Here is a 23,020-nt window from a genome sequence, read left to right on the forward strand (position 1 = left end):
CCCCCATCCCACCTCCTGATTACTTCTTTAGTAATATGGCCGAGTAGTTATAAAAATCTTTGGCCGGATTATTTAGCTGCCAGTTATGATGTTAGTGTATACGCCACAGTGCACCTCCCGCATGCTGCTGAGGGAGCTGAGGAACACAGCGTTAGAAAAGTATTGTATGCCTGTAACCAGCCATGATTAAAAGGACAAACTTAAGGTTAAGTTCACACGTAGCGTTTTTGAAGAGTTTTTGGTGCATTTTTGCGGCCATGAAAACGCTTGATAATTGGTCTGCCATACATAGCAATGCGAATTCGGATGTGCTGTGCACATGATGCGTTAATTAACGCGCCAAATACGCATTGCGTTGCAAAAAACAGCATGGCCATTTCTAGAGTGATCACGCCGCGAATTCGCGGCCATTGAGTTACATTGAAACGTAGCAAACCAGCAGGTAAATGTGGATTTGCTGCGTTTCAATTAAATTCAATGGCTGCGAATTTGCGGCGCAAACGCGGTGTGTGTAGTACCCGGGATGAAGGGGAGACTACAACTCCTCTCATCCCGACCGCCGCTCACGCTGATAACAGCGGGAGCTGCGTGGATGGGAGAAGTAGCCTTCCCAGCCAAGCCGGCTACCACATGTGGTAAAAAAAAAGAAGCTAAAAATAAAAAATAAACCTTTATACTCACCTGTCTGGCAGCACTTACAGGACCTGCGCTGACGTCAGATCAGCTGATGGTTACGTCAGTGCAGGTCCTGATGATCACTTGACCGTCAGCTGGTCGTAAGCTCACCGGGGCTGATCAGCTGATCAACCCCAGTGACCTCCTGCAGCATGTATACTGACATGGGGTGATTTTACACCCATCAGGATACATTGCTGTATTCTACAGCAGTGACATCAGTGATGACTGATGTCACTGCTGTAGAAGTGACACGAATCGTCGTGGGACACTCGGTGGTACGTGGACTGCGTTATTGACGGTGGACAGGTGAGGAATATGGTTGTTTTTTATTTTACTTTTTTTCAGGACCCGTGTAATAAAAAAAAATTGTAGAACCGTGTTTTTTTTATTTCATTAAAATACTTTATTCTGGCCGTGTCTTTTATTGAAAAAGCGGCGACCATTTTACTACACAGTTAGTAATGGGGGCATCTTATAGACGCCCTCCATTACTAACCTGGGCTTCACATCAGCCGCCAATACAAGGCTGATGTGAACCCCAACACCATTGCCCCACTCGCCACCGCTACAGGGCAGTGGGAAGAGCGGAGGCTAAGCTCCAGATTTGGCGCATCTTATGGATGCGCCACTTCTGGGACTGCTGAGGGGTGATATTAATAGCCGCAGAGGGGGCTAGTATCCATGGCCCCTTCCCTGGCTATTATTTTCAGCCCACAGCTGTCTAGTTTAGCCTTTGCTGGTTAGATTTTATAGAAGGACCCTACGTGATTTTTTTTCTGGGGTCCCCCTGTAATCTAGCCAGTAAAGGCTAAACAAACAGCTGCGGGCTGAGATTAATACCCAAGGAACAGTGTTGGCCAATGGCCCCTTCCCCGGCTACTAATATCAGCCCCCAGCGGTCAGCTTTCCTTCTGCTGGTTATAAAAATGACGCAGGAGCCCACGCCATTTTTTTTACATTTTAGACTCTGTGCCCACGATCCAGACATAGCAGCGCTTTGGAAGCATATTTTTTGCTGCATCCAAAACGTTGCATTCTATTGAACGCAGGTAAACCCACATGTGTTCACTGAACCATACAGATTTACTGCATTCAATACTTTCTAGTGGTCAAATTTCTGCTACGGAAACTAGCAACTCCGCACGAGAATTTGACATGCTGCGGTCCTGAAAGACGCGCCGCATGTCAGTGTCCACGGGTGATCCACAGCCTCATATGCACGCATAGTGGACATGGGATTTCTAGAGATCCCATCCACTATGCTGCAACATCTGGATGCTGCGGGTTTGACGCTGTATAAACACGCAGCGTCAAACCTGCAGCGGCTTCTGATCGTGGCCATGTACCCAAACTCACCCACAGCATGTCAATTTCTGTAGCGGACACGCCAGTCTCCGCTGCAGATTTTGACTGATTGAAGTGTCATTATATGCGGTGGATTCACATTTACCGACAACAAAAGTGTGGCATTAGAACACTGTATTTTGGACACACCAAAAATAAGCTGTGTCCAAAGCGCTGCTGAGTGCTGATCGGGGGGACGTAGCGGCTAACGAACCAGCTGTGAGATGTTATTTCCCTTTTCATGACCAAACTTAATTAAAGTAGAGAGTTAAATAAACACACAGATACAGAGCAAACACTTTATTTGAATTACAACAGACACATTCTCTAATCATTCAAATTAACCAATATACTCACCCCAGTTCTGATGGTAATCCAAGTTTTAAGCAATGTCCCACCAAATAATTTTTCTTTAGCTCCAAAAATCATTCATTGATGTACAAAAACGCTTCAAAAACGAATGTAAAAACGCATGCGTTTTTTCCTGCCAAGGAGAAGCAGAAACGCACACAAAATTTCTGCTTCAAATACACATCATGCATACATAGCCTAAGGGTATGTGCAGACCATCCGGAGCCGGCTGCGGCCCCAAAGCTGCCTCCTGCTTCCACTCGTTGTTCAAATGAGCGCCGGCCTCTTTTTTTTTTTCTCACAGGCGGGCTTTCCCCATAGAGATTAGGTCTATGGGAAAGCCCGCATCCGGACCTGGAGGAGAAATAAACAAGCTGCAGTCTGGAAAGAAGCACCGCACGTCTGTTTCTGCAGGTGTGCCACAGACGGATAGTGGACATGGGATTTGTATAAATCCTATCCACTATGCTGTAACATCTGGCCGCTGCGGATTGCAAGCAGCGCACTTGCGCTGCATCCAATCCGCAGCGAACACTGATCATGTACACATACCCTAAGAGTCAATTTACAATTGATCACAAAACAACTGCCTGTTTGCTGATCAGTAGTCATTTACTGGTATATTTACAGTCAGACAGCTTTTCAGATGCAGACTGAACGAACTGCAATAGATAGTTCAGTGCATATACGCCGCCATTGTTCTCGGCAGCATGAGTCCTGTTTACACCGGATGATGGACTATAGAGACCGATGATCTTTTGTGCAGCACAAAAGATAATTTGACCCAATGAACGAGCGTTGCACTCATTCATCAGATAATCAGCAGCCTGTTTAGAACACAAAATTATCATTACATGAGTGTTATATGGGAACACTCGCTCACAATAATGTTGCAGTGTAAATGGACTTTACAACTGGAGCATAAATTTCCATCGGTGATTGTTAGATGAGCAGTCAAAGAAAAATTCATGCAGGTTGTAGGAAGAGGAACTAGAGCATAGCTGTGTCATTAAATCACTCAAGCAAGTAGCTGCAATTCGGTTAGGGAGGGGTGGCAAACCTTTTTTCTGCCAAAGGCCATATGGATATTTATAACATTTGAAAGCCGTACAAAATTAACGGCCTTCAGTTCGATCTCGAGCCATGGCAATTTGATGGATGAGCGCACTGTAGAAAGAACGATCTTGTGCAAGCCTAGAGGTCCACCAGAATCTTCTCCACCGTTATCTTGATGGTATCAAGCCATCGGGTTTCTGGTCTTCCTTTCACCTTGTTCCTTCTATTCTTCCGACCATGATGTCCATCTCATGTGATTGCTCTCTTCATATGATGTATCCAAAGTAGGCAAAACGTAGCTTGGTGATCCTTGTTTCGAGTGACATGTCTGGCTTGATTTATTCCAAAATTGATTTGTTCTTCTTGTCTTAAAAATGAAAAACAAAAACAGCCTGCTATATTTGGCCACACATTTAATTAACTCACCCCTAATGTGATGGCTGGAACTGCTTCTCCTTAGGGAGACGTGTAATGTTAGCTTGCATTGATGATGTTGCTACTCACAACTGCTTTTCCAGCTTTGCGTTGGTCAGTCTGGAGCGCTATCGACTCTTTATAATGTTGTTTTGAAAAGAACTGTTCCCAGTAGTAAGTTGTTCCAAACACAAATGTATATTTCAATGCAGGTCTCCTCAAGGTGAGAAATACATCACTGCTCACATAATTTATAGGAACTCAAGCAGTGGGAAGTCTGCTGTATACATCACATGGGATACAGAGACTGTTGAGTACATATCACATAGGATACACCAAGACTGCTTGTGAAGATCCGAGGTTGTGGGTTTTAATAATCACTTAGGCAGGTTAATGATGCAACAATATTTTATTCCTTACATCAAGGTTTTACAACAACGCCAGGTAAACGGCTAAAATACAATTGTCTCAGTCCACAAGATCCCCTCCCCGGGGCAGTAGTTCCACTGACTTTGTACCAGGCAATACTCACTGTCTCCCAACTTTTGGCTGTCCCACAGATATCGTATCTCCAGCCAGTATAGTCTGTGTTCACATTCCACGATCCTCCAGACGACAGATAAAACGATAGAAGTACATGTATCCAGTAGCAACAGTCCTTTAAAGTGCACCTGCCAGCAGGATGGTGCTTCGTAAACCACATACACTGTCAAGTGGGCGCCGTTACACTGATTAAAATACTTTTGTTGATGAAATCTGTCCAGTGGTTCTTTTATAATCTTTATTTTCATTTCTGGCATAATGATATGCATGCGCTCTTGTGCTCTCATTATGTATTCCTATCTCTGCCTTGTGACAGGTCACTTTGTCACACAAATTACAAAGTCAGTATATAAAATAGTAGGGAGGTCACTGAAAGCAAAATGAAATTTACATTCCCCAAAATAGCCGCGACCGTCGCTTGCCGAGAGATGCTACTGAGCGCGTGCAGGCGCAATTTTGCTGGAGGAAAAAGAATTTGCCTGCAATAATATGGCACCGCGCACTAGCATATAATGGCAAACGAGAAATGCTACTGCGCAAGCGCGGGCCATAATCGCTGCAGGCAAATTTATTTTTCTTCTAGCAAAATGGAGTCTGTGCGTGCGCAGTAGCATTTCTCTTCAAATGAGAGATGCTACTGCGCATGTGCTGGCGGCGGCCATTTTGGGGAATGTAAATTTCACTTTGTCACACAAATTACAAAGTCAGTATTTAATATAGAAGGCAGGCCACTGAAAGCACAGTGACCTGTCACATGGCAGAGATATGAATACATGAATACATAATGAGAGCACCAGCATTTCGTTATGTTAGAAATGAAAATAAAGATTATAAAAGAACCACTGGACAGATTTCATCAACAAAGGTATCATTTTACTTAGTTCAACGGTGCTTACCTGACAGTGTATGTGGTTTACTAAGCACAATCATGCTGACAGGTACGCTTTAAGAAAGTTTATCAAATCCAGAAGACAGATCTCACAACTTTAGCACGTTTATCCAGCCCAGTTGGAAAATGATCTCCAACACTCCATAGGTCATCCATGGACTCCAGGCTCTAAACCTAGATCCTATCCCTTAGACGTCATTCCACCAACTCCCTGACTAAACATGTGACTTATCCCTCCCTCCCTGGGATCAGCCCCCTGAATGGGCAAAAGTGTTCACACCCTCCCCCTTAAGTATTTGCTTTTAGCTCAAAGAATGAAGAATATTCCAGAAGCCCATCAAATGGGACTGCATGCAAGCCCCCCTGTGGTAACGGCTCCGGTGGGTCTACTTTCCCCATCCACAGAACGTGACTAATGGCTGTCAGAACAATGGCTTGACGCCCCTGGGATACTAACGAGATTAAAGGAGTGATGGCTTTCCTTGATTCCCAATCTGGATCTGGCCTTATGTATGCAAGATTCAGCCTGTATGTCTTCCTCTGCTTACTGTCACTGAATGGAAACATTGATTCCTGCAGCTGAACACTTTGCAAGTGAAATTAGTGCACATAAACTGACAAGCAAGCAGAACATTAATAAAACACAGCAAGCAAATCTCTAATAAAAAACAATAATCAGATTGACGTAACCGGTGCTCTGTGCTGGATAAAGTCTGCATCACTTAGAGCCGTGGACTCCGCTCTACGTGCATTGGTCCAATAGTCTGTAGAATAAGGCCAGCTCCTCACACTGCTATATATACATTGCACTGGGGGACCAAGACTGCAGTATACACATCACATTGGATACACAGACTGCTGAATATCTAATATTATATATATATATATATATATATATATATATATATATATATATATATATATATATATATATATATATATATATATATATATATATATATATATATATATATTTTCACATAGGATATACTGACACTGTTGTATATACAGTGGTGTGAAAAAGTGTTTGCCCCTTCCTGATTTTTTTATTATTTTGCATGTTTGTCACACTTAAATGTTTCAGATCACAAAACAAATTTAAATAGTAAACATAAATGGCATTTTTTAAATGAAGGTCTTTATTATTAAGGGAAAAAGAAGTCCAAATCTACAGGGCCCTGTGTGAAAAAGCGATTGCCCCCTTAACCTAATAACTGGTTGGGCCACCCTTAGCAGCAACAACTGCAATTAAGCGTTTGCGATAACTGGCAATGAGTCTTTTACATCGCTCTGGAGGATTTTTGGCCCACTCATCTTTGCAAAATTGTTGCAATTCAACCACATTGGAGGGTTTCCAAGCATGAACCACCTTTTTAAGATCATGCAACAGCATCTCAATCAGATTAAGGTCAGGACTCAGGACTACGACTAGGCCACTCTAAAGTCTTAATTTTGTTTTTCTTAAGCCATTCAGAGGTGTACTTGCTGGTGTATTTTGGATCATTGTCCTGCTGCATTACCAAAGTGCGCTTCAGCTTAAGGTCACAAACAGATGGCCGGACATTCTCCTTCAGGACTGTTTGAAAGACAGCAGAATTCATGGTTCCATTTAGCACAGCAAATCTAATCTTGGGGTAAGTTTGGTGGGCCAGCCACTCCTGGTAAAGTTCACCACTGTTCCATGTTTTCGCCATTTGTGGATAATAGCTCTCACTGTGGTTCGCTGGAGTCCCAAAACCTTAGAAATGGCTTTATAACCTTTCAGACTGATAGAGCGCAAGCTGTTTGGAGAAGATACCATAATGCGAAGCTGTATAATGTATGACTGTCACATGGGGGAAACACTGTGGGCACCAATTATCTTTTTGGCTAGAAAAATGCCATCTGTAAGGACTACAGCTGGCCATAAACACAAGCTTTCATTCAGCAGACAGCTCACTCTTAAGAGTGCTGCTAAGGTTGGCCCAACCAGTTAGCCTTAGTGTATCTTATGTGATATATACAGCAGTCTTAGTGTATCCTATACATCATATAGGATATATACATCACGTAGGATACACAGACTACTGTATACATCACGTAGGATACACAGACTTCTTTTATATATCACATATGTATACAGCAGTCTCAGTGTATCCTATGACAATGGATACACTAAGACTGTGCTGTATACAATACATAGGATATACTGAGATTGCTGTTATACATCACATAGGATACACTGGGACTCTACTGTCTACATCACGGAGTATAAATTGAGACTCTGCTGTATAAATCACATAGTATACACTGAGACTGCTGTATACAGCACCAATCCCATCTGCACCGTGGACCAAGACCAAAATTCGCTTTCACAATGAAAACCTATGAGACTCACATAAAGACCGGAATGGTGCTCATAACAGAATATTGAAGGGGAGTAAAAGTTAAAGTGGTTGTCCACTATGTGGACATCCCCTTCTTAAATACTAAATTACCCAGTATAAAATAAAAATAACATATACCCATCTAATGCACCTTCAGTGATGTTGGCACCGGGTCTTCCAGGGCTAGTGTGACATTATGTCACGTCAGCACTGCAGCCAGTGTCTGCTAACAGGCTGCTTTGTTCACACTTACTTTAGAAGGAAGGAAGTGTGAGAACTACAGCCCAATAGCAGCCGCTGATTGGCTGCAGCATTTATGCAGCAAAACAATGTCACACAGGTGTCGGGAGACTCCGTATGGACATCACTGGAATGACGCCGGAGCAGGAAGAGAGTATTTATTTTTATTTTACACCGATGAATACAGTATTTGTGAATTGGTTATCCAATCAGGAGGGCGTTAAACTAGAAGAAGAGGGGATGGGAAGAAAAACGCCGGACACGAACATGCAACCAGAGAACATACTAATGAAAGATATGAAGTGCGACAAAGAAGGTCCAAGACAAGATACTTGGAAAGGAGGTAAGAAAATTTCCAATACAATCCACAGGGAGAAGATTGGAACAAAACAAAATCGTGTAAACTGCGTGCTAGCAAATGCCAGGAGCCTGACAAACAAGATGGATGAACTGGAAGCAGAAATATCTACAGGTAACTATGACATAGTGGGAATAACCGAGACATGGTTAGATGAAAGCTATGACTGGGCAGTTAACTTACAGGGTTACAGTCTGTTTAGAAGGGATCGAAGAAATCGGAAAGGGGGTGGAGTCTGTCTATATGTAAAGACGTGTCTAAAGCCTACAATACGGGAGGATGTATGGGAGGGAAATGAGGAGGTCGAGTCCTTATGGGTGGAGATACATGGGGCAAAAAACAATAATAAAATTATCATAGGAGTTTGTTATAAACCACCAAATATAGCAGAAGCCACGGAAAGTCTATTAATGAGACAAATAGACGAAGTAGCAAAAAATAACGAGGTGATTATTATGGGGGACTTCAACTACCCCGATATAGACTGGGAAACCGAAAGCTGTAGATCTCAGAAAGGAAACAGGTTTCTGTCAATTATCAAAGACAATTATTTGTCACAACTTGTGCAGGAACCAACTAGAGGGACGGCCCTTTTAGACTTAATATTAACTAACAGGTCAGACAGAATAACTGAGGTGCAGGTCGGGGGGCACCTGGGAAATAGTGACCACAACATTATACAATTCCACATGTGCTTCAGTAGGGTGCCCAGCAAGGGAGTCACAAAAACACTGAACTTCAGGAGGGCAAAGTTTGATCAGCTAAGAGATGCCCTTCACCTTATAGACTGGGATAGTATCTTTAGTAATAGGAGCACGGATAGAAAATGGGAAATTTTCAAAACAGTCCTTCATAGTCACTGTAGAAGGTACATACCTTATGGGAATAAAAGGGCTAGGAATAGGAGTGTAACGGGTCTGGGAGGCGGAACCTCTGAGCAACTATACAAGGGGGCGGTCCTTGTAAGGAAGTGGGTGGCTCCCAGGGAAGACGGGCAGGTAGTCACGGCAAGTGACAGGGACAGTCTCTGGGTAGAAGGGCAGGTAGTCGCGGCAAGTGACAGGGACAGTCTCTGGGTAGAAGGGCAGGTAGTCACAGCAAGTGACAGGGACAGTCTCTGGGTAGAAGGACGGGTACTCACGGCAAGTGACAGGGACAGTCTCTGGGTAGAAGGACAGCAGGCAGGTGGCTGGTGAGCGCTCCCAGGTGAGCGGGCGAGAGTCTTTGGACAGGCAGGTGGTCACGGCAAGTGACGGCAGAGCCTCCAGGTAGGCTAGCAGGCAGGTAGCAGGTGAGTGCTCCCAGGTGAGCAGGCAAGAGTCTCTGGACAGGCAGGTGGTCACGGCAAGTGACGGCGGAGCCTCCAGGTAGACTAGCAGGCAGGTAGCAGGTGAGTGCTGCCAGGTGAGCAGGCAAGAGTCTCTGGACAGGCAGGTGGTCACGGCAAGTGACGGCGGAGCCTCCAGGTAGGCTACCAGGCAGGTAGCAGGTGAGCGCTCCCAGTTGAGCAGGCAAGAGTCTCTGGACAGGCAGGTGGTCACGGCAAGTGACGGCGGAGCCTCCAGGTAGGCTAGCAGGCAGGTAGCAGGTGAGCGCTCCCAGGTGAGCGGGCAGGCTGGTCCATAGACAGACTGACAGGTGTCGGAAGGCAGACCGTCGGACCGCAGGCTTGCAAGCAGGTAAACGGATATCAGGCAGGAATCAAGCAGGAATCTGACAGGTGACTGGCAGGTAACTGGTAACGGGACCTGAGGGCTGAAGCAGAGTGAAGGCTTTGCAACAACATTGCTCGGGCACCTCCATTTTGGAGGAGGTGCCTTATATATGGTGAAGTCCTCCGGCCATTGGCCGGGGACTCCTTAGGACGGTGCGCGCGGCCCCTTTAAGAGAGGGGGAGCGCGCGCGCCCTAAGCACCGTGGCCGGGAAGCAGCGCGCGCTGCCAGCAGAGCTGGAGGAAGACGCCGGGCTCAGAGCGGAGAGGTGAGGGGAACAGCGTCCCTGCCTAGCAGGAGGCAGGGATGCCGACGTTACAGTACCCCCCCTTTAGGCCCCCCCCTTTTTTAGGCCAGAGAGAAATTTCTCAAGGATGAGAGGGGCATGGATGTTCTCCCGGGGCTCCCACGTTCTCTCCTCAGGACCAAACCCCTTCCAATCTACCAGAAAAAAGGTTTTTCCTCTTACCCTTTTGGTGGCCAGAATGTTCTCTACCTCAAACTCGTTCTCAGCGGAAACCGGAGCAGGAGGCGTACCTGTAGACTTGGAAAAAGAGTTAAGCACCACGGGTTTGAGGAGAGATACATGGAAGGAGTTAGGGATCCGCAAGTTGGCCGGCAGTTTTAATTTATAGGCCACCGGGTTGATCTGTTTGATAACTTCCAGTGGGCCGATGAACCGAGGCCTTAACTTGTAGGAGGGAATCTTGAGCCGGACATATTTGGACGAGAGCCAGACTTTATCTCCAGGACGGAATTGTGGATGATCCAGGCGTTTCTTGTCAGCGTGTTTTTTCATCCGTTCGGACGACTGAAGGAGTGCGGATCGGGTACTCTCCCAAATGGAGGAGAATTCGCGAACGAGAGATTCCGCAGCCGGATTGTCCACCGAGGTGGAGACGAGAAATGGGATCCGAGGATGCTGACCGAAGACTACAAAAAACGGGGATTCGGAGGAAGATTCGCTCTCGTGATTATTGTAAGAGAACTCGGCCCATGGTAGGAGATCCACCCAGTCCGAATGGTGGGCATTAACGAAGTGCCGGAGGTAACTGGTCAGGTTCTGATTGATCCGCTCCACTTGACCATTGGACTGTGGATGGTAAGCGGAGGAGAAGTCCAGAGTGACATCAAGCAACTTACATGTGGCTCTCCAGAAGCGTGAGGTGAACTGAACCCCACGATCTGACACGATGTGGAGGGGCAGGCCATGGAGACGGAAGATGTGGCGGATAAAGTCTTTAGCCAGTTCGGGTGCAGACGGGAGACCCGGCAGGGGAATGAAGTGCGCCATCTTGGAGAAGCGATCAGCGACCACCCAAATGACCGTACAACCGGCAGAGACAGGAAGATCCGTTATAAAGTCCATAGCAATATGCTGCCACGGGGCAGCAGGTACTGGAAGAGGAAGAAGGCGACCGGCTGGCAGGTGTCTCGGAACTTTGTTGCGGGCGCAGGACACACAGGCAGAAACAAAATCTATTACATCCTTGTGCAGGGTAGGCCACCAGTAATGCCGGGTAATGAGCTGGAGGGTCTTTTTCTGACCGGCGTGGCCAGCTAGCTTAGACGAATGACCCCAGTGTAGGACCTTCTTCCGATCAGGTACAGTTACAAACGTCTTACCGGGAGGGAGACGATTTAGATTCACAGGAGCCACTTGCATTACTCTGGCGGGATCAATGATGTGCTTAGGTTCCTCCTTTAGATCAGACACCAGGAAGGATCGGGACGAGGCGTCAGCTTTGATGTTTTTGTCTGCCGGGCGAAAATGAAGAACAAAATCAAAGCGGGCAAAAAACAAGGACCACCGGGCTTGGCGCGGGTTAAGTCTCTGGGCGCTCTGAAGGTAAGCCAAGTTCTTGTGGTCCGTGTAAATTATTACCGGGTGAAGAGCCCCCTCGAGCAGGTAATGCCACTCCTCCAGTGCCAGCTTAATGGCTAACAATTCACGGTCTCCAATTGAATAGTTGCGCTCAGAAGAGGAGAAGAGTTTGGAGAAAAAACCGCAGGTTACCATTCTTCCGGAAGATGACTTTTGGGTAAGTACCGCCCCGGCTCCGGAGGAGGAAGCGTCAACTTCTAGGAAGAATTGTTTGTTGCCATCCGGACGATGCAGCACCGGGGCGGAGGAGAAGGCCTGTTTTAAGGAAAGAAAGGCCTCCTCAGCTTCGGGCGGCCATCTTCTGGGATTAGTACCCTTACGGGTGAGCGCAGAGATAGGGGCAGTCCGGGAAGAGAAGTGCGGTATGAAGAGGCGGTAATAGTTGGCGAAGCCCAGGAACCGCTGAATAGCCTTCAACCCCTCTGTTCGGGGCCACTTCTGGATGGCAGACAGTTTCTCAGGATCCATTTGTAGGCCGGTCTGAGAGATTATGTAGCCCAGAAATGGAAGAGAGGTCTGCTCAAAGATGCACTTCTCATATTTAGCATAGAGGTGGTTCTGCCTGAGCCTGAGCAGGACCTGACGAACATCCCTCCGGTGAGTAGGAAAGTCCGGAGAGAAGACCAAGATGTCGTCCAGGTACACCACCACGCAGGAGTAGAGAAGGTCACGGAAGATGTTATTGACCAACTCTTGAAAGACGGCAGGAGCGTTACAGAGACCGAAGGGCATTACAAGGTACTCATAGTGGCCGTCCCGGGCGTTGAATGCCGTCTTCCACTCATCCCCCTGACGGATACGGACCAGGTTATACGCCCCACGGAGATCCAGTTTGGTGAAGATTCTAGCCCCCCTCAGGTGGTCAAATAATTCAGGAATGAGCGGGAGGGGGTATTTATTCTTCACTGTAATCTGGTTAAGGCCTCTATAATCTATACATGGACGGAGTGAGCCGTCCTTCTTTTTGACGAAGAAGAAGCCTGCTCCCGCCGGGGAGGTAGATTTCCGGATAAATCCCCGGGCCAGATTCTCCTCAATATATTCTGACATGGATCGGGTCTCCGCTGCGGACAAAGGGTAGATACGCCCACGGGGAGGAGTAGAGCCGAGTATCAGGTCGATTGGACAATCGTATGGTCTATGAGGGGGTAATGTCTCTGCTTCTTTTTTATTGAAGACATCCGCATAAGACCAATAGGGAACCGGTAGACCGGGTAGACTGACTGGGGTAGGAGAAGGACGAGCAGGATGAACGGGAACTAGACAAGTCCTATGGCAGTCCTGTCCCCAGCGAAGGACTTCTCCGGTCTGCCAGTCAAGCACGGGTGCATGTTTCTGGAGCCAAGGTAGGCCTAACAAGAGTGCGTGAGAGAGTCCAGGCAGAACATGAAAGGAGATGCTCTCAGAATGCAGCATTCCCACCTGCAGAGTTATGGATTCGGTGATGAGTTGGATGGGATGTGGTAAGAGGCCCCCATCCACGGCGGCGACAGATAAAGGTACGGCCAGAGGTTTGGTGGGAATGCGGTATTTCTCTACCAGAGACTGAGAAATGAGATTTCCAGCAGCTCCTGAGTCAAGTTGAGCCAGTTCGAAATAGCGGTTCTCTCCGCAGGTGATAGAGACTGACAGCATCAGAGATGGAGAGGGTTTACTTTTGTCTAGGGCGACCTCTCTGAGCGATCCTAGACACAGGCGTTTCCCGACCTCTCTGGGCAGGAACGGATCCGGTGCTCCTTACTGCCACAGTAGAAGCAGCTCCCCTCGGCACGGCGTAAGTCTTGACGGGTTTTGACCATCTTGGTCTGGTCGACCTGCATAGGCTCAGGTGAGGGCGCCTGGGGAGTAACGGAGGGAGTGACGGATTTCTGGAAGGTGGGGGCTAGACGTGGAAACCTCCTCTCACGGGTGACCTCTTTGGCGCGCTCCTGGAATCAGATGTCAATCCGGGTGGCAAGTGTTAAGTCATCGAGAGTGGTAGGAATGTCCCGAACGGCGAGTTCATCTTTAATACGGCCGGACAGACCCTCCCAGAAGACAGACACCAGAGCGTCGTTATCCCAGGCCAGCTCCGAAGCAAGGGTACGGAACCGTATGGCATATTGGCCCACGGTGAGATCTTCTTGACGGAGGCGTAGCAGAGACGATGCGGATGAGGTCTTCCGTCCGGGTTCGTCGAAGACTTTCCGGAAAGCCGTGAGAAAGGCTGGCAGGTCGGACACCAGGTGATCTCCTCTCTCCCATAGAGGATTTAGCCAAGCCAGTGCCTCCCCCGTGAGATGGGACATGATGAAGGCTACTTTGGCCCGGTCGGAGATAAACTGGTGGGACAGGAGTTCAAAGTGCAGGGTGCACTGGTTTATGAAGCCCCGAGCTTGAGCGGGGTCGCCTCCGAAGCGAGGAGGTGCAGAAAGCCGGGGTCCGGGGCAGGATGCCATGGTATTGGTGGGAAGGGCGCTGCCAGGCTGCGAGTCATGACACTAGCGGTGGTTGCTGGTGGAGCAGTCAGAGTGTCCAGGCGAGAGTTGACATTCCGTAGTTGACTCAGGATGGACTCCTGTTGGGACCTCTGACGGGACAGTTCATGACATAGGTCCGAGAGCGAGGGAGCTTGGGTGCCACCGGGTTCCATGGCCCGAGCAAACTGTAACGGGTCTGGGAGGCGGAACCTCTGAGCAACTATACAAGGGGGCGATCCTTGTAAGGAAGCGGGTGGCTCCCAGGGAAGACGGGCAGGTAGTCACGGCAAGTGACAGGGACAGTCTCTGGGTAGAAGGGCAGGTAGTCGCGGCAAGTGACAGGGACAGTCTCTGGGTAGAAGGGCAGGTAGTCACGGCAAGTGACAGGGACAGTCTCTGGGTAGAAGGACGGGTACTCACGGCAAGTGACAGGGACAGTCTCTGGGTAGAAGGACAGCAGGCAGGTGGCTGGTGAGCGCTCCCAGGTGAGCGGGCGAGAGTCTTTGGACAGGCAGGTGGTCACGGCAAGTGACGGCAGAGCCTCCAGGTAGGCTAGCAGGCAGGTAGCAGGTAGCAGGTGAGTGCTCCCAGGTGAGCAGGCAAGAGTCTCTGGACAGGCAGGTGGTCACGGCAAGTGACGGCGGAGCCTCCAGGTAGGCTAGCAGGCAGGTAGCAGGTGAGTGCTCCCAGGTGAGCAGGCAAGAGTCTCTGGACAGGCAGGTGGTCACGGCAAGTGACGGCGGAGCCTCCAGGTAGGCTAGCAGGCACGTAGCAGGTGAGCGCTCCCAGGTGAGCAGGCAAGAGTCTCTGGACAGGCAGGTGGTCACGGCAAGTGACGGCGGAGCCTCCAGGTAGGCTAGCAGGCAGGTAGCAGGTGAGCGCTCCCAGGTGAGCGGGCAGGCTGGTCCATAGACAGACTGACAGGTGTCGGAAGGCAGACCGTCGGACCGCAGGCTTGCAAGCAGGTAAACGGATATCAGGCAGGAATCAAGCAGGAATCTGACAGGTGACTGGCAGGTAACTGGTAACGGGACCTGAGGGCTGAAGCAGAGTGAAGGCTTTGCAACAACATTGCTCGGGCACCTCCATTTTGGAGGAGGTGCCTTATATATGGTGAAGTCCTCCGGCCATTGGCCGGGGACTCCTTAGGACGGCGCGCGCGGCCCCTTTAAGAGAAGAACTTAAACAAGAAGGCAGCGAGGAAGCGCTAATATCTTATAGGGAAAAAAACAAAATCTGTAAGAAACAAATAAGAATAGCAAAAGAGGAGACAGAGAGACTAATTGCCAAGGAAAGTAAAACGAATCCCAAACTGTTCTTTAACTATATAAACAGTAAAAGAATTAAAACTGATGGAGTTGGCCCATTGAAAAATAACCTGGGTAAAATCATAGAGGGCGATGAGGGTAAAGCAAACCTACTCAATAGCTTCTTCTCCACTGTTTTCACAAAAGAAAACAATTTATCGGAGGAAATGCAGAGTGATAAAGTAAACCCTCCGCTAAATATCACCCACCTAACCCAGGAGGAAGTTCAGAAACGCCTAAATAATATCAAAATAGACAAGTCACCAGGCCCAGATGGCATACACCCCCGGGTACTAAAAGAATTAAGTAATGTGATAGACAGACCTCTGTATCTTATATTCAAGCACTCTTTATGGACAGGGACTGTCCCACTAGACTGGCGCCAAGCAAATGTGGTACCAATATTCAAAAAGGGGTCTAAAAGTGACCCTGGGAACTATAGACCAGTCAGCTTAACGTCTGTTGTGGGTAAATTGTTTGAAGGATTTCTTAGAGATGCTATTGTAGAATATCTTAATGATAATAACTGTCTAACTCCATATCAACATGGATTCATGAGGGATCGCTCCTGCCAAACAAACCTGATGGCCTTCTACGAGGAGGTGAGCTCACAGCTGGACCGGGGAGAGTCAGTGGATGTTGTATACCTTGACTTCTCCAAAGCGTTTGATACCGTGCCACACAAAAGGTTGGTATATAAAATGAGAATGCTTGGTCTGGGGGATAATGTGTGCAAGTGGGTAAATAGCTGGCTGAGTGATAGAAAGCAGAGGGTGGTTATCAATGGAGTAAGCTCAGGGGGTGTCAGGGTTACTAGCGGGGTGCCTCAAGGGTCTGTCTTGGGCCCTATATTATTTAATATATTTATTAATGATCTAGTGGAAGGGTTGCATAGTAAAATAGCAATATTTGCAGATGATACTAAACTTTGTAAAGTAGTTAATACAGATGAGGATAGGGCACAGCTACAGGAGGATTTAGATAAATTGGGGAGTTGGGCCAAAAAATGGCAAATGGGGTTCAATGCTGATAAATGTAAGGTCATGCAAATGGGAAAGAAAAACAGCAGTCACCCATACATATTAAATGGGAAACCGTTGGGGAAATCTGACATGGAGAAGGACCTGGGCGTCTTGGTTAATAGCAAATTAAATTGGAGTGCCCAGTGTCAGGCAGCAGCTGCGAAGGCAAATAGAGTCATGGCATGCATCAGAAGAGGAATAGGGGCATATGATGAGAACATTGTTCTTCCTCTGTATAAAGCGCTGGTAAGGCCGCACTTAGAATATTGTTCACAGTTCTGGGCTCCGGTGCTCAGGAAAGACATATTGGAGCTAGAGAGGGTACAAAGGAGGGCGACTAAGGTAATAAAGGGAATGGAGGGACTAGAATACCCAGAGAGGTTGTCAAAATTAGGCCTATTTACGTTGGAAAAGAGAAGGCTTAGGGGAGACCTCATAAACATGTATAAATACATCAGGGGGAAGTACAGAGATCTCTCCCATGACCTGTTTATACCAAGGGTGGTGACAAAGACGAGGGGGCACACTATGCGTCTGGAGGAAAGGAGGTTCCTGCACCAGCATAGAAGGGGATTCTTTACGGTCAGAGCCGTGAGACTCTGGAACTCTCTGGGAGAGGAAGTGGTGATGTCCAACTCACTTAATGAGTTCAAGAGAGGCCTGGACGCCTTTCTTGAGAACAATAAAATTACATCTTATGCTTAGTGATAGTTAATTAATCCAGGGATTTAATCTGACTGCCAGATTGGAGTCGGGAAGTGAATTTTTCCTCAATGATGTAAATTGGCCTATAAAGCATGTTTTGTTTTTTTTTGCCTTCCCCTGGATCAACGCTGCGGAATAGCTGCAGTGCACAAGAAATAGGCTGAACTGGATGGACACTTGTCTTTTTTCGGCCTTATAAATTATGTAAACCCCTCTAACCTTTAGTTACTCTGAAATTTTTAATCTGTACAAAGTACTGGTGTTAATATACTTACCAATCGCTACAATATCGTACAGCCAATCAGCGTCAGCTAATGGACTGCAGTTCTCACACTTCCTTCTGCCTTTCGAGAGTAGAGAGAGCAAAACAGCCCTTTACACGCAGCTGATTGACTGCAGCACTCACTTGGCATATCAATGTTATGCGAGTGTTCTGGATCAAAGCCGGAGCGAGAGATCTCTTATTTTTATTTTACACAGGAAATATTGTATATTTAGTGGACAACCTCTTTAAACATTTTCACCGCTAACTAAACCCTTTCTATATAGTTGCAGAAAGTTTCACAGTCATTCCACTTTCTAAGACGACAAGGGAAAGTTTAGCTAGTAAGAAATACTTTTTCTTGTTTTCGGTTGTTAAACCTGGGGTGTGTCCTATTGTCAGATGCGTCTTATACTCCTGAAAGATCCTAGTTACTTACCGGTAACGGGATTTTACAGAGCCCATGACAGCACCACCTGAGAGAGGGTATCCGCCCACCAAGGACAGGAACCTACTGAATAAAAAGGCGGTACCTCTCCTCCGCATCAGTTTTTTGTTTCAGAGCATGAGAGGGCCTCCGAAGACAGGTTAATACATAACCACCACCTCAACATATGTACTAAACACCATAAAAAAAAAGTGCACACCACAGTGATAAAGGGGAGGGAATTAATAGGGTGCCGTCATGGGCTCTGTAAAATCCCGTTACCGGTAAGTAACTAGGATCTTTTCCCCTTCTCCCATGACAGCACCACCTGAGAGATTTATAGAGATTAAATACCAGAGGGAGGGATCACCGCTTGCAACACCCTTCTACCAAAGGACAGATCAGTAGAAGAGGAAAGGTCAAGACGGTAATGTTTGTAAAATGTAGCAGGGGATGACCAAGTTGCCGCCTTACATATAATGTCGATGGGCACATCCGCCTTCTCAGCCCAGGAAGCAGCTACCGCTCTGGTGGAATGGGCCTTCAGGTTCTCAGGAACCGGCAGATTGCTAGAAGAGTAGGCTAAGGTAATAGTATCCCTGACCCATCTAGCTATGGTCCCCCTTGTAACCTTAAGTCCTTTCCTAGCCCCCTGAAAGGATATAAATAAAGCGTCACTCTTTCTCCAGGCTTTTGTCACTTCCAAATACTGGACTAACACCCTCCTAACATCTAAGGTGTGAAGCTTATATTCCTCAGAATCCCTAGGATTAGGATAGAAGGAAGGGAGAGTGATTACTTGCGTCCTATGGAACTTGGAGGCTACCTTTGGAAGATAGGCCGGGTCTGGTCTTAAGATTACTCTATCCATACATACTTGAGTGAATGGATGGTTAACGGATAGTGCATGTAAGTCACTGACTCTACGAGCTGATGTCAGGGCCACCAATAGCGCAGTCTTTAAAGTTAAGATTTTTTCTGAAACCTTCTCTAAGGGCTCGAAGGGAGGTTTGGTTAATGCTTCCAGAACTAAATTAAGGTCCCAAGGAGGCATTCTTGGAACAGGAATAGGTCTGGATCTATGACAGGCTTTAATAAATCTAATGATCCATCTATTTGCTGCCAAGTCATAATTATACAGTGCCCCCAGAGCCAATACCTGTACCTTAAGAGTACTGGTGGCTAGTCCCATGTTTAACCCTTCTGGAGGAATTCTAGTATGGCCTCAATAGGAACCCTCCCTTTGGCAGACTGACCCGAGGTAGACAAGAACTTAGCCCAGGTTCTACCATAGATTCTAGTTGTTATCGGCTTTCTACTTGCTAGAAGGGTAGTAACAAGATCTGGAGAAAACCCCCTTTGCGTCAATAGCGACCTCTCAAAATCCAAGCCGTCAAATGCAGGCCCGCTCTTTGGGGATGACAGACTGGGCCCTGCCTGAGGAGATCCGGGATGTCCGGAAGAACCCATGGATCTGCTTGGGACATTCTCTTCATCCAAGTGAACCATGGTCTCTTGGGCCAGAACGGGGCGATCAATATAACCCTCGCCCGTTCCTCTCGGATCTTCCTCAGGATAGTAGGGATCAGTACTAAAGGGGGAAAGGCATAAGCTAGAGTGAAATCCCACTGAATCTGCAGCGCGTCCACCGCAAACGCCCCCTCTTTTGGATTCAGGGAGCAAAAGGTTTCGGTCTTCCGATTGTGTCTGTTTGCAAACAGATCTATCTGGGGCTGTCCCCACCGATCCACAATCTGCTGAAAAACGGCTGGATTCAACTCCCACTCTCCTTGTTTCAAGATGTGACGACTCAAGAAATCGGCCTTTATGTTCTCTTCCCCTTTTATATGCAGTGCCGAGAGCGTAACCAGCCGACTCTCGGCAAACCTGAAGATCTGATCCGCTATTAACATCAGAGGGAGAGACCTGGTACCCCCCTGATGATTGATGTAGGCGACTGTTGATCTGTTGTCTGACATTATCCTGACGTGAGGACCCTGAAGAACAGAACTGAATTCTTTTAGCGCGTTTCTGGCTGCCAACAGCTCTTTCATGTTGGAAGAGAGGCTTGTCTCGCTGTCCGACCAGAGGCCTTGTACAGAACGATCCCTTAGGTGAGCTCCCCAACCTTCCGCACTTGCGTCTGTTGTAATTGTATCCGACACCTGGAAGGTCCAAGGAACCCCCAAAGATAGGTTGACCGGAGATGTCCACCAGTCCAGGGAGTTGATCACAACATCTGGAAGAGATATTTTCCCATTCAGGCGACCTTTGAGCCGCCTGTCCGCTGCCAGAATCTCCTGTTGAAGACATCTGGAATGGTGCTGGGCCCACTGAACCGCCGGAATGCAAGACGTCATTGTACCCAACAGAGACATTGCACTCCTCAGGGTGATGGTCGGATTGCTGACAATCTGAGATGTTAGGGATCTGATCTTCAGTTTCTTTTCCTCTGGCAGAAGACAGGTTTGGTTTTCCGAGTCCAGAATGAGACCCAGGAAAGACTGAACCCTCTTTGGTTCCAGCCTTGACTTCTCCAGATTTAACAGCCAACCTAGGCGTCTTAGACTGGCCATGACGTCCGCCAGGGCTAGAGCACAGAGTTGACTTGATCTGCCCACTACTAAGAAGTCGTCCAGATAAGGGATGACTAAAATATCTCTTTCCCTCAAGTGCGCTGTGACCTCCAGAATGATTTTTGTGAAGACTCTCGGCGCCATGGAAATGCCAAAGGGAAGAGCTGCGAACTGAAAATGCCTTACGTGCCTGCCGAATTGTACAGCTACTCTTAGAAACTGTTGATGATCTGGCAAAATCGGGACGTGGTAGTAGGCGTCCTTCAGATCGAGGACGCACATAAAACAGTCCGGAAATAACATCTTTATGGCTGATTTTATTGTTTCCATCTTGAAAGGCCTGTAGATTAAATGGTCGTTCAGTCTCTAAGTTCGCAATGGTCCTGAAGGAGCCGTCCGGCTTCTTTATTAGGAAGAGGGTCGAATAGAATCCTCTTCCTTGCTCGGGTGCAGGTGTTTCCACCAGAACTCCTTTCCTGAGCAGAGAGAGAACTTCCTGCTGTAAGGCTATCTGTTCCGCTAAACCTCTGGGGGCTGATATTTTGACAGTGTTCTTGGGCCTGCTCTTGAACTCTAGTGTGAGCCCCCTCCTGATTATCCCTAAGATCCAAGAATTGGATGAAATTTTCTTCCAGGCAGGCAGGAAGTGGGACAATCTTCCTCCCACCTGAGGGGAACTGTCACTTAGGGGCTTTCTTATTCTCGGAGGAGGGACCCCCAAACATGAAGCCTCTGCTATACGGCTTTCGGTCTTTCCAGCTACCTTGGTCTCTGGGAGCTTTACTGCGGCTGTATTTTCTCTTCCGAAAGGAACTGTTAAATCGGGAACCAGACACCGTGGGAAATCCATGTTTTTTGTCTGCGGCTTTATCTAGGATGTCATCTAGACCTTTGCCGAACAAGAAGTCCCCCTCACAAGGGATTGAGCACAGTTTAGACTTTGACTGCACATCTCCTGGCCAGCTCTTGAGCCATAGCGCCCTATGGGCTGCATTAGAGAGGTTTGCAGACCGGGCAGCCAGCCTAACTGAATCTGCCGATGCATCTGCCAGGAATGCAGCCGCTCCCTGCACAAGAGGAAGGTCTGATAGAATTTTCTCCCTGGACACATTCCCCCTGATCTGGTCTTCCAATTGTTGAAGCCAGATCATCATAGATCTAGCAGTGCAGGTCGCTGCTACTGCCGGTTTAAGGGCCCCTGCTGACGACTCCCAGGTTTGCTTAAGGAAGGACTCCGCTTTTTAATCCAGCGGGTCTTTTAAGGCTCCTAAATCCTCAAAGGGCAGAGTGGATTTTTTTGAAGATTTTGAAATGGCCACGTCAATCTTAGGGGTTTTGTCCCATTTAGCCGCATCCTCATCCTCAAAGGGGTACCTCCGCTTGGAGGATGACGGCAGCTGACCCTTCCTCTCCGGTTTCTTCCATTCCCTTTCTATCAGAGATTTAATCCTGTCATTGACTGGGAATGAGTTTTTGGCATAGGAGGTGGGAAGACCGATTTTGCATAAAGCACACTCCCTGTTTTTATTTTTAGCACTACACTTCTTCGCCTCCTGCCCCAAGAAATAAAAGGAGAAGAAGGAGGAAAAGAGAGAGAGAGAGAGAGAGAGAGAGAAGAGCACATTATTCAAGGTGAGACTTTCACGAAGATCACTCACCACACTGCCGTTCAGACTAGGGTACCGGAGGCGGTGGTTGCCGTTCACATGAGGGCTCCCATCTGGCGGAGGTGGACTGACGAAGTCTTTTCTGACCAGTCTTGCCGGAACTCGTACGCTCCTCACTGCTGTGACTTTGTCGATGGGAAGATTCCCGTTCCATTTGTTTGAGCTGCTTGCGCTGCTTTGATGGCTGTGGCTGCTGCTGTACTTCCTGTGGCGGTGACAGCTGCTGCCCAGGTGACTGCGGCTCCTCATTCATCATGGCGGGGATGCAGACACCGCCATCCTGATTGCTCCCCATCCTTAAAAGCAGTAGGGCTCCACCTCCTTTAGGCTCCTCCCCTTCCGGCAGCGTGCTCATCTCTCTTTTTCTTTTTTTTTTTAAATTTTAGCCAGCTGGCGCGCTACCCGCAGGTCCACCTGCCTCTGCGCGTGCGCAGCCCAGCGGCACCCGGCGCGCTTGCAGCGGGATGACAGCTTCCCACCCGCGCATGCGCAGACCCGGTTTCCGGCGCACTCCGTGATAGGGCGCGTCAGCACCCCGCGCGTGCGCAGCCCGGACTTCCGGCGCGCTCCGTCACAGGGTGCGACGCGACCCCCACGTGCGCAGCCCGGAAGACCTGCCGGCCGGCGCGCTCAGTTCATCTTTGCTAGGCGCAGACCCGGCCGCAGGCCCCGGCGCACGCGGGGAGGCATCCAAAGGAAAACAGCACCTCCTCCCCACACGCAGACCCGGGCAGCAGCCAGACGGGCTGGGAACAGGG

This window comes from Phyllobates terribilis, unplaced genomic scaffold (genome assembly GCF_046119375.1).
Source record: "Phyllobates terribilis strain yellow unplaced genomic scaffold, ASM4611937v1 Scaffold_8__6_contigs__length_399053987, whole genome shotgun sequence".
NCBI classification, from domain to species: Eukaryota; Metazoa; Chordata; class Amphibia; order Anura; family Dendrobatidae; genus Phyllobates; species Phyllobates terribilis.